General features: G+C 48.3%; 1 protein-coding gene across 1 annotated transcript in view; it reads right to left on the reverse strand.

Moving 5' to 3' along the window:
* GJC1 (gap junction protein gamma 1) overlaps positions 1 to 11948 on the reverse strand; it is a 28136-nt gene extending 16188 nt beyond the window's left edge. The window contains exon 1 of the mRNA XM_059489343.1: positions 11872 to 11948. The gene's annotated coding sequence lies outside the window, so the exon portion shown is untranslated. The remainder of the gene's footprint in view (positions 1 to 11871) is intronic.
* Positions 11949 to 15691: the final 3743 nt, after the last annotated feature.

Genomic DNA, 15691 nt, shown 5'->3' on the forward strand with positions numbered 1-15691 from the left:
GGTCACTCTGCTGTGTCCCCAACTACCCATGGCTCAGTCATGGTGTGTGGCTCTGGTCACTCTGCCATGTCCCCAAGCGTCCAAGGATCACCCATGGTGTGTGGCTCTGGTCACTGCTGTGTCCCCTGAATGGGTGTGTGGCTCTGGTCACTCTGCTGTGTCCCCAAGTGCCCACAGCTCAGCCATGGCTCACCCACGCTGTGTGGCTCTGGTCACTCTGCTGTGTCCCCAAGTGTCCAGGCTCTGGTCACTCTGCCATGTCCCCAAGAGCTCATGGCTCACCCATGGTGTGGCTCTGGTCAGTGTGCCATGTCCCCCTGAGTGCCCACAGCTCACCCATGGTCACTCTGCCATGTCCCCAAGTGCCCACAGCTCACCCATAGTGTGGCTCTGGCCACTCTGCCACCTCCTATCATGGGAACAGAGAACAGAAGGAGCTTGGAGAACAGCTATGGAGGGGCTGGTGGGGGAAGGACAGTGGAAAAAAGCCACAAGGATGAGGGGGGAAACAGCTGTGACACCTGGAGCAGCTGGAGAAGGAAAACCCCTCAAAAACAGCCAGAGCAGTGCCTCAAACAAGGGTAAGTCACTGATTTGTGTAGGCACAAAGCAGTGAGAGAGTCCAGAGCTTCTCCCCTGCTCTGCTGCAGCCCCGCACGGGGCAGGTGAGGAACAGGACCCTGGAGCAGGAAGATTCCATCTGATCCATGTGGTTGCTCCAAAGGAGCCAGGAAGGAGTGAGCAGCTCCAGGTGCTGGGGAAAAGCCCCTCCATGAACCAGCACACAGCAGAGAGAACAGAACTGGTTCAGGGGCTGATAATCACTGCTCAATTCCAGTCCCCTGGAACTCTGCATGTGCAATGGGAACACCTGAAGGGCAGCCATGGTTTATTTCTGCCCAGCACAGCCCTCCAGGGAATCAGATTCCGCCCAGATCGATGGGGTTTGGTCACAGATTGCAAAGAGAGCAAGAGCAGGTGAGGAATACAAACCAAGCTGGGACAGCACTGAGGAGGAGGAGGCTCCAAGGCAGCTCCAGAAGGAGCAAAGACTTCACACGAAGCAGGGAATAAAGATAATTTCCATATGGCTCTGTGGAAGATGGCCATGTGCTTCCTCCCAAACACTTCAGTTTTATTTTGCTTTATAATATCTCAGCAATCACAGTTTCCACCGTGAAAATTCTTCTCATTTCAAAATAGTTGAACTCCATATCTGAGCACAAGCTGAGTAACTGCTGCAAGTAAAATTCAGTCATTTCTCAGCTACTTCAATGTTTACCCTGAGAATCAGGAGATTTTTCGATTTTTAGGAGGACATGCTGCATGCAGGGCAGCACAGCTGCAACACACATTAGGAACTTCAACTATTTTTAATTTTATGCCATTAAAAAATGCAGTGACACCAAGGGCAGCCCCATGTGGGCTACACCCACCCCCTTTCCTGCCTATAAACAGGATTAACCTCAGGATTACACAGTGCTGGGTGTCATTTTTGTCCCTGAATCCACAGCAGAGCCAGGCTTCCAGGAGTTAACAAGGAGCCAAAACTCCCCCTGAAGGGAACATGGGCACACACAAGACACACAATCACCCTTCCAGGCTCTTGACTATTTTAAGCACGAGAGAGAGAGATACAGAACTTCACAGGCAATGGATTGCTCCGAGTCTGGCAGGGCTGCACCACTCATGCCAGGATGTCACCTCGGGCAGGAGCTTCATCCCCTGCTGCCACCAGCATCATCCTCATCCTGCAGGAGCTGCATTCCACAGCCAGACCCACAAGTCATTTATCTACATTATTTCATCAGAAAAGCAAAGTGGACAGTATCCCCAAGATGTGGCACTTTTCAGGAAGATTTTGGGGATGTTCAGAGGAGAGGAAATGCTGTGCACAGCCACCTACAGGGCAAAGCCTGCTGCCACCATCATCATCCCTCATCCTGCTGCATTTCCCTGGCACAGCACAGCCAGACCCATGGTCAGACCCACAAGCCATTTATCTACATTATTTCATCACAAAAGCAAAGTGGACAGAAGCATCCCCAAGATGTGGCACTTTTGGGGAAGATTTTGGGGATGTTCAGAGGAGAGGAAATGCTGTGCACAGCCACCTACAAAGCAAACCCTGCTGCCACCAGCATCATCTCTCATCCTGCAGGAGCTGCATTCCCTGAGCACACACCACAGCCAGACCCATGTTCAGACCCAGAAGTGATTTTTCTACATTCCTTCATCAGAAAAACAAAGTGGACAGCATTCCCAAAATGTGGCACTTTTGGGGAAGATTTTGAGGGTGTTCAGAGGAGAGGAAATGCAGTGCACAGCCACAAACCCTGCTGCCACCAGCACCATCTCTCATTCTGCAGCAGCTGCATTCCCCAGCCAGACCCGTGTTCAGACTCACAAGTCATTTATCTACATTATTTCATCAGAAAAGCAAAGTGAACAGCATTCCCAGGATGTGGCACTTTTCAGGAAGATTTTGGGGATGTTCAGAGGAGAGGAAATGCTGTGCACAGCCACAAACCCTGCTGCCACCAGCACCATCTCTCATCCTGCAGGAGCTGCATTCCCCAGGCACACACCACAGCCAGACCCATGTTCAAACCCACAAGTCATTTTTCTACATTATTTCATCAAAATAATCAAAAACAAAGTAGACAGAAGCATTCTCAAGATGTAGCACTTTTGGGGAAGATTTTGGGGATGTTCAGAGGAGAGGGAATGCTGTGCACAGCCACCTACAAGGCAAACCCTGCTGCCACCAGCATCACCCTCATCCTGCAGGAGCTGCATTCCCCAGCCAGACCCATGTTCAGACCCACAAGTCATTTATCCAGATTCCTTCATTAGAAAAGCAAAGTGGACAGTATCCCCAAGATGTGGCACTTTTCAGGAAGATTTTGGGGGTGTTTAGAGGAGAGGAAATGCTGTGCACAGCCACAAACCCTGCTGCCACCAGCACCATCTCTCATCCTGCTGCATTCCCCAGGCACACACCACAGCCAGACCCACAAGTCATTTTTCTTCATTCCTTCATCAGAAAAGCAAAGCAGACAGAAGCATCCCCAAGATGTGGCACTTTTCAGGAAGATTTTGGGGATGTTTAGATGAGAGGAAATGCTGTGCAAAGCCACCTACAAAGCAAACCCTGCTGCCACCAGCACCACCCCTCATCCTGCAGGAGCTGCATTCCCTGAGCACACACCACAGCCAGACCCATGTTCAGACCCAGAAGTGATTTTTCTACATTCCTTCATCAGAAAAACAAAGTGGACAGCATTCCCAAAATGTGGCACTTTTGGGGAAGATTTTGAGGGTGTTCAGAGGAGAGGAAATGCAGTGCACAGCCACAAACCCTGCTGCCACCAGCACCATCTCTCATTCTGCAGCAGCTGCATTCCCCAGCCAGACCCATGTTCAGACTCACAAGTATTTATCTACATTATTTCATCAGAAAAGCAAAGTGGACAGAAGCATCCCCAAGATGTGGCACTTTTCAGGAAGATTTTGGGGATGTTTAGATGAGAGGGAATGCTGTGAACAGCCACCTACAAAGCAAACCCTGCTGCCACCAGCATCACCCTCATCCTGCAGGAGCTGCATTCCCTGAGCACACACCACAGCCAGACCCATGTTCAGACCCACAAGTATTTATCTACATTATTTCATCACAAAAGCAAAGTGGACAGAAGCATCCCCAAGATGTGGCAATTTTGGGGACGATTTTGGGGATGTTCAGAGGAGAGAGAATGCTGTGCACAGCCACAATCCCTGCTCCCCAGCACAGCAGATGAATGGCTGAGAGGGACACCAGAGCAGGGACTCGATGGGAAATAACCCAGTGCAGTTGTCAGCCTCCCCCAGCGCCACCGACTGTGAACTCGACATTGGGACTGCAAAGGACACGAGGCACAATCTGCTGGTCATCCATATGGATGTGCCCTCCCTCCCTCCTTCCCTCCCTCCTTCATCCTCCTCAGTATCTCAATCGAGGTCAGGCACGCACACTCAGGCTTGTTTCCTGACAAATTTGTAACTAAAAAGCTGGAACTAATAACTGCAAGAGCCCAAAGCTGGTTTCATGGATTTGTTTAGGCCAAAAAAGCTGAATGACTCCACCAATTTCCATCTAGGCAAGGTAATAGAGAAGAAATCCTTCATTCCTGTGTAAAAATGTAAATCCCAGCTCAGTGAGTCATTTAAACACATGCTTAATGCAAAGCTTGAAACAAATCCTGCTAATAATCTGGGCTGCTCACTTATTTACAGCTAGGCATGGCTTAAATGCTTATTTACAGCTAAGCATGGCTTAATTACCTGGATGATTTGGGGTGCTGATTTAAAACCAGGCATGGTTTAAATACTTGGATGATTTGGGGTGCTGATTTACAGCCAGGCAGGGCTTAAGTATCTGGAAGATTTGGGGTGCTAATTTAAAGCTAAGCATGGTTTAATTACTTGGATGATTTGGGGTGCTGATTTAAAACCAGGCATGGTTTAAGTATCTGGATGATTTGGGGTGCTGATTTAAAGCTAAGCATGGTTTGAGTATCTGGATGATTTGGGGTGCTGATTTAAAACCAGGCATGGTTTAAGTACCTGGATGATTTGGGGTGCTGATTTACAGCTAGGCATGGCTTAAGTACCTGCATTATCTGGGGTGCTGATTTAAAACCAGGCATGGTTTAAGTATCTGGAAGATTTGGGGTGCTGATTTAAAACCAGGCATGGTTTAAGTATCTGGATGATTTGGGGTGCTGATTTAAAGCTAAGCATGGTTTAATTACTTGGATGATTTGGGGTGCTTACTTAAAACCAGGCATGGTTTAAGTACTTGGATGATTTGGGGTGCTAATTTAAAACCAGGCATGGTTTAAGTACTTGGATGATTTGGGGTGATATTTAAAACCAGGCATGGTTTAAGTACCTGGATTATTTGGGGTGCTGATTTAAAACCAGGCATGGTTTAAGTACCTGGATGATTTGGGGTGCTGATTTAAAGCTAAGCATGGTTTAATTACCTGGATGATTTGGGGTGCTTACTTAAAACCAGGCATGGTTTAAGTACCTGGATGATCTGGGGTGCTGATTTACAGCCAGGCATGGTTTAAATACCTGGATGATTTGGGGTGCTGATTTACAGCCAGGCATGGCTTAAGTACCTGCATTATCTGGGGTGCTGATTTAAAACCAGGCATGGTTTAAGTACCTGGATGATTTGGGGTGATATTTAAAACCAGGCATGGTTTAAGTACCTGGATGATCTGGAAATACCCCTGAAAAGAGCCTAAATCAGGCTGGTCTGGGAATTAATCACAGTGGTATGAGCAGAAGTGCTAATATGAACTGGGGGAGGTCTGTGTTTGTGTGTGTGCTGAAGCATCTGTTCAAGTTTAGGCATATAAAACATTTTTCAGCCCAATGACTCCAGAGGGGAATGCTTCATACATCAGCTCATCTGACTCAATTTTTCCATCACATTTCCTTTAATACAGTTTTGTCCATAAATACACTATTTGTTTTTTCCAAATATAGATTTTTTTTTATTTATAGCTAGAAAACCTTGTAACTTGTGTTATTGCTTGGGTTCTTCTATGAAACAGAATCACATTCTTCCTTAAAACAGAATCACTGAGGAATTACTGGCCAGCACTGAGGTATGAAACCAAGCTCTCTATGTTTGCAGAAAGAAAAGGGATTTCTTTTTGCCATTCTCAGAATTTCCTACAGTAAGATCACAACTTCCCAGCCCCACATTGAATATATCAATTATCCCACATCACACGCAGGAACTTTCACCTGAAATCTTAATTTTATGCCAAAATTAATTCAAGTTTTTAAAAATCCCAGCCAGATCTTCCAGACAGTCCTGAATTTGGGAAGAACTGTGTGTCACTACCCAAGCAGCAATAACAATTCATATTTATGGTATGAGGAGGTCAGAGAAGGAAATGCTAACATTGCCCTTTCCCCTCCAAGAAGCATTTTGGAGATAAAATCCCTTTTTTTAGCTTTTAATGGAAAGCTAAACCAGCTTCCCAAAACCAGGACCAAGAATGGAAAATTCAGTGATATTGATGTTTTAAAAACACGGGTTTATTTCAAGGGTGGAATTTACATACTGAGCAATACTGCACACAGCAAGTGCAATGTGATTTAATCATTTTGACCATTATTAATTATAATTTCAGTCAATAAAAAGCACAGCCATGGCAGAAGCATGGGGCACTGGAACTGCACTCCTGCTGCTTGCAGGAAGTGCTGAGAGCAGCTGCAAACACTGATAAATAAATGCCAATGCGATAAATGCAATAAAACCTTCACTCCTTTCCAAAGCAGGGCACACAGGGGTGAGGGGCTGGCAGCAGGGTCTAGGGGACATCTGGAACTCAGGGAGCCTCCCTGCTGGCTGGGCAGGGATGTGCTTCCATGTGCACCATAAAAATCAGGGAATTGGAATGGAACTTTTAAAATGGCAATCATTTCCTTCCTATCAAGCAGATTAAAAATCCACAAATCTGGAGCACGGGTCAGCTTTGTGGAGTGGCAGCACAGAAACAAAGTGTGGAAAACAGGATGGGAGCAAAAAATCACCTTCCCCCTAATGAGGCAGCAGTGCCCATCCCCCGGGAGCGACAACAAAGGGCTCCATTATCCAGCAGGGTTTCACTCCCGGTGTTTAATGATCACCACCCTTGTCCCAATTCCTGCTGGGATTCAGGGAATCCTGTCCCAGCAGGAAGGGAGAGGCACAAGAGAGGTGCATTGTACAGGGAAACGTTCTTTGTGGTTTCTACCTTTAAAAAAGGGGCTGAAAATGTGAAATGGTGTAAGGGAAGTGACCCAAGATCAGCTCCCTGTGATGGTGAGGCACAAGAGAGGTCCTTTGTATGAGGAAACGTTCTTTGTGGTTTCTACCTTTAAAAAAAGGGCTGAAAATGTGAAATGGTTGAAGGAAAAAACCCCAAGATCAGCCCCCTGCGACGGTGAGGCACAAGAGAGATCCCTTGTACAAGGAAATGTTCATTGTGGGTTCCACCTTTAAAAAACACGTTGAAAATGTGAAGTGCTGTAAGGAAAGAGCCCCAAGATCATCCCCCTCTGATGGTGAGGCACAAGAGAGGTCCCTTGTACAAGGAAATGTTCATTGTGGGTTCCACCTTAAAAAACATGTTGAAAATGTGAAGTGGTGTAAGGAAAGAGCCCCAAGATCAGCTACCTGTGATGGTGAGGCACAAGAGAGGTCCTTTGTACAAGGAATCGTTCTTTGTGGTTTCTACCTTTAAAAAAGGGGCTGAAAATGTGAAATGGTTGAAGGAAAAAACCCCAAGATCAGCCCCCTGCGATGGTGAGGCACAAGAGAGATCCCTTGTACAAGGAAATGTTCATTGTGGGTTCCACCTTTAAAAAACACGTTGAAAATGTGAAGTGGTGTAAGGAAAGAGCCCCAAGATCAGCTACCTGTGATGGTGAGGCACAAGAGAGATCCCTTGTACAAGGAAATGTTCATTGTGGGTTCCACCTTTAAAAAACATGTTGAAAATGTGAAATGCTTTAAGGAAAGAGCCCCAAGATCAGCCCCCTGTGATGGTGAGGCACAACAGAGGTCCCTTGTACAAGGAAATGCTCCTTGTGGGTTCTACCTTTAAAAAAGGGGCTGAAAATGTGAAGTGCTGTAAGGAAAGAGCCCCAAGATCATCCCCCTCTGATGGTGAGGCTGCAGCCCGATTTCTGACAATCACAAAATATCCTGAGCTGGAAAAAACCCACAAAAATCATCCAACTCCGGATTCTATCACTTCTTCACTCAACCAGCAGCTCCTTGCAGGTGCCAATGACCACAATCCCCAAAATTCACCTCAGTGAGCAGGGTCTGCCCAGGCTCACACACATGTGGGGCTCCATGGAAAACTCACCATTCCATAGCTCATTCTCCATGGAAAACTCATCATTCCACAGCTCACTCTCCATGGAAAACTCAGCATTCCATAGCTCATTTTCCATGGAAAACTCTCAATTCCACAGCTCATTTTCCATGGAAAACTCTCAATTCCTCTCCTCATTTTCCATGGAAAACTCTCCATTCCACAGCTCATTTTCCATGGAAAACTCTCAATTCCTCTCCTCATTTTCCATGGAAAACTCTCCATTCCACAGCTCATTCTCCACGGAAAACTCACAATTCCATAGCTCATTTTCCATGGAAATGGAAAGCTCACCATTCCATAGCACATTTTCCATGGAAACCTCTCCATTCCTCTCCTCATTTTCCATGGAAAACTCACCATTCCATAGCTCACTCTCCTTGGAAAACTCTCCATTCCATAGCTCATTTTCCATGGAAAACTCTCCATTCCTCTCCTCACTCTCCATGGAAAACTCACAATTCCATAGCTCATTTTCCATGGAAAACTCTCCATTCCTCTCCTCATTATCCATGGAAAGTTCTTCATTCCTCTCCTCACTCTCCATGGAAAGCTCACCATTCCATAGCTCATTCTCCATGGAAAACTCTCCATTCCTCTCCTCACTCTCCATGGAAAACTCTCAATTCCACACCTCATTTTCCATGGAAAACTCTCAATTCCACACCTCATTTTCCATGGAAAACTCTCAATTCCACACCTCATTTTCCATGGAAAACTCTCAATTCCACACCTCATTTTCCATGGAAAACTCTCAATTCCACACCTCATTTTCCATGGAAAGCTCCCAATTCCACACCTCATTTCCCAGCATCACAGCTGGGTCAGGAATGAAGCATCAGCATCACCACCAAGCCCTTGTGGCTCTGGATTCTCCAGCCCCCCAAATCACAGAATTTTCAGCGACCCAATCCCAAGGAAGGCAATTTTTTGGATTATCCAGCTCCTAACTGGGTGTTCCTAAATTTCTCTGGTGATCCTCTGGATTATCCCCAGCTACAACCCCAAGCACTGGATCTCATCCTTTCCTTGCCAAAAGTGGTGGGTGAGGAAAGTTTGGGGATTTTTTTTTGACTCACAGAAGTTGATGGCAGTCAGCGAATTATTAAATCAACAAATTTAGGTGTTAAAATTCATCACAAACTCTCCATCAGTGATTAAATTTCACAGCTTATAAGAAATTTATTCTTGTAAACTCTAAGACTATCCAAACCCAGAAAAGACTTTTTAAAATAAAGTTTCACCTAAGCACATTAATTTCCACACTAAATACCTTTAGAACCACAGAATTCTTTAGAAAAACTGTGCCTATAATTAAAAATCTCCAGGCTGTACCAAAATATTTCCTAAATTCTTAAAATTTATCACAATTTCCCCAACATCTGGGTTTTAATTCTCCCCCTGCCAAGGGCTGGGACCCCAGGAATTCCTCACATTCCCAACCCTCTCTGCCTTGTTCAAAGCAAGCTCTGTGCTCTCAGTCCTTGACCCAAATTTTCCAGTTATTTCCCAGTATTTGCATCACTTGCACGTTATCTGTCATGAGCTGGGTGTTTGCTTTGAAGTGAGGGGCAAAAAAATCCATTAATGAAGGGCTGAGGATGGTACATATCTAAAAAAGAGATATTTCATGACAATTCTTTGTCTAGAATCCTGCATTCAGACTTGTGAGTTGTTTTAAAAAACCCAAAAATTTATAATTTTGTTCTAAAAACTAAGAGAACACTTAGATTTGTACATGGAAATGTTTTCTTTAGCAATATCTCAATAATCTCCTCCATCAATGGAAGGACAAATTTACAAACTCCAGTCTGAAAGCACTAAAGGCAGTCAGACCCTTTGGTAAGGAAATTAAGCCTGTCAAAAAGAAAAATTTTTAATAACTTTTCATCACTCCAAACTGATCTAAACCTTGATAAACCCATTTCAAAAAAGACAAGAGGTGCTGGGTGACAAACTCCAAGGGGCAGCTGTGTTTCCAAAAACCAGAGACACTCCTGTAAAACAAGTTGCTTTAAAAACCTCAAAAAATTGTAATATTGTTCTATAAGAACAATAAAAAACCCCAAAATTTGTTTTTAAAACCCCAAAAATTTGTAATTTTGTTCTATAAATCAAGAAAACAGATTTGTACATGGAAATGTTTTCATTAGCAATAACTCAATAATCTCCTACATCAATGGAAGGACAAATTTACAAACTCCAGTCTGAAAGCACTAAAGGCAGTCAGACCCTTTGGTAAGGGAACTAAATAAAATGTTTTTAGTAATTTTTCATCACTCCAACTGATCTAAACTTTGATAAATCCATTTCAAAAAAGAGAAGAGGTGCTGGGTGACAAACTCCAAGGAGCAGCTGTGTTTCCAACACAGCCCAAAAAACAGAGACACTCCTGTAAAAAACCCCCAAAAATTGTAATTTTGTTGCTTTAAAAAACCCAAAAAATTGTAATATTGTTCTAAAAACTAAGAGAACACTTAGATTTGTACATGGAAATGTTTTCATTAGCAATAACTCAATAATCTCCTACATCAATGGAAGGATAAACTTACAAACTCTAATTTGAAAGCACTAAAGGCAGTCAGACCCTTTGGTGAAGGAACTAAGCAAAACATTTTTAATAACTTTTCATCACTCAAACTGATCTAAACCTTGATAAAAAAGACAAGAGGTGCTGCAGCTGTGTTTCCAACACAGTCAAAAAACAGAGACACTCCTGTAAAACAAGTTGCTTTATAAACCTCAAAAAATTGTAATTTTGTTCTATAAGAACAATAAAAAACCCAAAAATTTATTTTAAAAACCTCAAAATTTGTAATATTGTTCTATAAATTAAGAAAACATTTAGATTTGTACATGGAAATGCTTCTACTCAATAACTCAATAGTCTCCTCCATCAATGAAAGGAAAAACAAACTCTAATCTGAAAATACTAAAAGCAGTCAGATTTTTTGGTAAGGGAACTAAGCAAAACATTTTTAGTAATTTTTCATCACTCCAACTGATCTAAACCTTGGTAAAAAAGACAAGGGTGACAAACTCCAAGGAGCAGTTGTGTTTCCAACACAGCCCAAAAATCAGAGACACTCCTGTAAAAAAACTCCAAAAATTGTAATTTTGTTGCTTTAAAAAACCCAAAAAATTGTAATTTTGTTCTAAAACTTAGATTTGTACATGGAAATGTTTTCATTAGCAATAACTCAATAATCTCCTCCATCGATGGAAGGACAAACTTACAGACTCGAGTCTGAAAGCACCAAAGTAAGGGAAGTAAGCAAAACGTTTTTAGTAATTTTTCATCACTCAAATTGATCTAAACCTTGATAAAAAAGACAAGAGGTGCTGCAGCTGTGTTTCCAACACAGCCCAAAACCAGAGCCACTCCTGTAAAACAAGCTCCATGTGATGTGACACCTCCTAAGGGACCTCTCACCGAGCTCCTGCTGGCATTTCCATTTGGAAATTGAAATTAAATTAAATTTCGATTTGGAAACATCAGACGAGCTCCTGATTCTGAAGAAACACCCTGCAAAGGCTCTTTTCAGCAGGGAAATGCTCAGAGACCCCACAGCCAGCCCCACAGCTCTTACCTGGTGCCTGCAGAGCCCCGGCCCTGACATTTCCATTTGGAAACTGAAATTGAATTAAATTTCGATTTGGAAATGTCAGACAAGTTCCTGATTCTGAAGAAACACCCTGCAAAGGCTCTTTTCAGCAGGGAAATGCTCAGAGATCCCACATGCAGCCCCTCAGCTCTTACCTGGTGCCTGCAGACATGCTCAGAGCCCCGGCCCTGACATTTCCATTTGGAAACTGAAATTGAATTAAATTTCGATTTGGAAATGTCAGACAAGTTCCTGATTCTGGAAGAACGCCCTGCAAAGGCTCTTTTCAGCAGGGAAATGCTCAGAGACCCCACAGCCAGCCCCTCAGCTCTTACCTGGTGCCTGCAGACATGCTCAGAGCTCCTGAAGCAGCCACGGGGACAGCCAGCGCGCCACTGCTGCCACCTCAGTGTCACCCAGGGCCAGCCCTCGCTCTCTGAGCTCTGCATTCACCAGTGACAGCTCAGCCCACCCCCAGGAGCCACCAGTGACCACAGAGCTCCAATGCAGGGCTTTCCCTCCCAGTCAAACAGCACAAAAAGGCTCAAATTCCCTCCTAAAACTCCTTGCCCATCCTGCTTTCCAGTGAGATGATGTGTTCCCTCAGAAAGCACAAGCAGAACTTTGGAAAGTACCAAAAATACAGAGAAAGGCACCTTGAGTTTTCCCAAACACGAGTCTCGACAGAAAGCCACATTTTCCCTTAAATGACCTGAAGAACGGAGGGTTTGGTAACTGCACTGACAGCTGGTTCATTGAACATCCCCAGGACACAGATTTCTAACAGGAAGGGACAGTTTGGGGTTTTTTTTAACCAATTATCCTGACTTGGAGCAGGCAGGAGACATGGAAATAATAACAGCAATCAGCGGTCTGTCAGAGAGAAGGGTTTTGTTCTCCCTCTCATTTCCAAACACCAATCAAACACCCAATGAAAAATCAGAACCTGGTGGTACCAACTGTTGCTCCAGAATCCATATGGCACATCCATGCCCTAATTAATCCCTATGAACTATCTCCTATTTGTAATTAATTTGACTGTGGAACCAAATCAGCAATTCACTGGGAAGCAAGGTCACACTGACCAGAGAAGTGTCAGGACTAATTCCTACCAACAGAAATGAGAATTGCCTTTAAAAGGCCAGTAAAAATAGCTGCACAAATGTCACTCCTGTGAAATTTTATGACGCTGGGTGAAAGTTGGGCCCAAGGGAGGCAAAAACATCTGACACCAGAGCAGGATTCTTCTCATGGTGCTCAGAGAATCACAGAATGTCCTCGGTGAGAAGGGACACACAAGGACATCGAGCCACAGGACACCCCCAACAATCCCCCCACGCGTCTCAGAGCTCGGTGCAAACACTCCTGGAGCTGCAGAAGCATTTCCTCAAGCAATGCCAAACCTCAGGGCTGCAGCCCTCAGCTCCAGGCAGGGCCGGGGAGGTTTAACCGGGCAGGGAATGGGGACAGGAGCTGGGGAGGTTTAACTGGGCAGGGAATGGGAACAGGAGCTGGGGAGGTTTAACTGGGCAGGGAATGGGAACAGGAGCTGGGGAGGTTTAACGGGGCAGGGAATGGGGAACAGGAGCTGGGGAGGTTTAACGGGGCAGGGAATGGGGAACAGGAGCTGGGGAGGTTTAACGGGGCAGGGAATGGGGAACAGGAGCTGAGGAGGTTTAACTGGGCAGGGAATGGGAACAGGAGCTGGGGAGGTTTAACGGGGCAGGGAATGGGGAACAGGAGCTGAGGAGGTTTAACGGGGCAGGGAATGGGGAACAGGAGCTGGGGAGGTTTAACGGGGCAGGGAATGGGGAACAGGAGCTGGGGAGGTTTAACCGGGCAGGGAATGGGGAACAGGAGCTGGGGAGGTTTAACCGGGCAGGGAATGGGGAACAGGAGCTGCTGCTGCTTCAGGGACTGTGCTGGGGATCCACTGGGAGCCCTGAGCTGCCTGGAGCTGGGAGGGGGACAGGGTGACACTGGACGGGAGGTGGGCACGGGGGTGACAATGGAGAGGTGGGCACGGGGTGCCACCGGTGGAACGGTGGGCACAGGGTGACACCGGAGAGGCGGGCACAAGGTGACAGGGGAGCAGATGGACACGGGGGTGACACAGGAGGAGAGGTGGGCAGGGGGTGACACCGGAGGAGCGGTGGGCACAGGGTGACAATGGAGGTGGGCACAGGGTGACAATGGAGGTGGACACGGCGTGACACGGAAGGCTGGCACAGAGGGTGACACAGGTGGCGTCTCCCGGTGCGCTCGCTCCGTTCCCGCGCTCCATTCATCACCGAGGGGCTCCACACGTGCAGCCGCGGGCGGGCACCGGCCGCTCCGCCCGGGAAAGCTCTTCGGGCATCGCTTCCCCCGGCATAAACACCCCGTGTGTGGAGGAGGCCCGTCCGGAGCGGGGAAGGACGCGGGGACCCGGGGGGTGACACCGGCCCCTCGCGGCGGCACCGGCGGCGGAGCGCGCCCGGCTCATCCCGGCGTGCTCGGGGATCCCCCCGGAGCGCCCGGCTCGGTCCCTCCGGGATCAAGGACCGGGGGCAGCGCCCGGCTCGGTCCCTCCGGGCTCCCGCCTCCCTCAGCCCGCCGCGGCTCCGTCCCCTCGGGGCCCGCGGCTGCGCTCCCGCCTCCCGGTGCCCCCCGGAACGGCCGCTCGGTGCCCGGAGCCCCCCTGAGTCCCCCCCGTGGTTCTGGCCCCTCGGGGGGCGCCGCTCGCAGCCCTCAGGTCCCCGGGCGGCCCGGCCCGGTCCCGCCCGCCCTCAGCCCGCACTCACCGGGTCCGGCCCGTGGCGGCGCCGGGGCCCCTCGGCCGCCGAGCCCGGGCGGGGGGCGCGGGGCGCATGCGCGGAGCCCCCTCAGAGCGCGCGGGCCGGGGCGGGCGGGGACCGGGAGCGGGACGGGGACAGGGACAGGGACAGACACAGGGACAGGGACGGGGGAGGGGGACGGGGACAGGGATAGGGACACAGGGACAGGGACAGACACAGGGAGAGGGACACAGGGACAGGGATAGGGGACAGACACAGACACAGGGACAGACACAGGGAGAGGGACACAGGGATAGGGACACAGTGATAGGGACACAGGGACAGGGACAGACGCAGGGACAGGGACGGGGGAGGGGGACGGGGACAGGGATAGGGACACAGGGACAGGGACGGGGGAGCGGGACGGGGACAGGGATAGGGACAGACACAGGGACGGGGGAGGGGGACGGGGACAGGGACGGGGGAGCGGGACAGGGATAGGGACACAGGGATAGGGACAGGGACAGACACAGGGACGGGGGAGGGGGACGGGGACAGGGACAGTGATAGGGACACAGGGATAGGGACAGGGACACAGGGATAGGGACACAGGGATAGGGACAGGGATAGGGACAGAGACAGACACAGGGACGGGGACAGGGACAGAGGGACAGGGAAAGGGACAGAAGGACAGGGGGACAGGGGATAGGGACAGAAGGACAGAGGGACGGGGATAGGGACAGGGCTGGGACAGGGACAGAAGGACAGGGATAGGGGATAGGGACACAGGGATAGGGACAGGGAAAGGGATAGGGATACAGTGGGGACAGAGACAGGGACACGGGACAGGGACACACGGGGGACAGGGCTGGGACAGAGGACAGGGACAGAATGGGGACAGGGACAAGGACACGGGACTGGGGTCAGCAGGGCATATAGGGACAAGGACATGGGAAAGGGACACGGCAGAAATCAAGGACAAGGACATGCGACTGGGGTCAGGAGGTGGTATAGGGACAAGGACACAGGACAGGGACACAGCAGGGGACAGGGACAATGACACGGGCTTAGGGTCAGGATTGGGGTGTAGGAACAAGGACACAGGACTTGGGTCACCAGGGCGACACAGCAGGGGACAGGAACAAGGACACAAGACTAGGGTCAAGATCAGGTATAGGGACAATGACACGGGACTGAGGTCAGGATGGGGCACAGGGACAAGGACACAAAGCGGGGTCAGGATGGGGACACAGCAGAGGAACAGGGACAAGGACACAGAGCAGGACAGAACATGGGGAGCAGGACAGGAATAGGGAGGAACACTGGAACAGGGCTGTGGACAAGGACACCATAAAAAAAGGTGGGGACAGGGACATTGGGAGCAGGATAGGGACAGGAG

The sequence above is a fragment of the Ammospiza nelsoni genome, chromosome 26, assembly GCF_027579445.1.
Source record: "Ammospiza nelsoni isolate bAmmNel1 chromosome 26, bAmmNel1.pri, whole genome shotgun sequence".
Classification (NCBI taxonomy): domain Eukaryota; kingdom Metazoa; phylum Chordata; class Aves; order Passeriformes; family Passerellidae; genus Ammospiza; species Ammospiza nelsoni.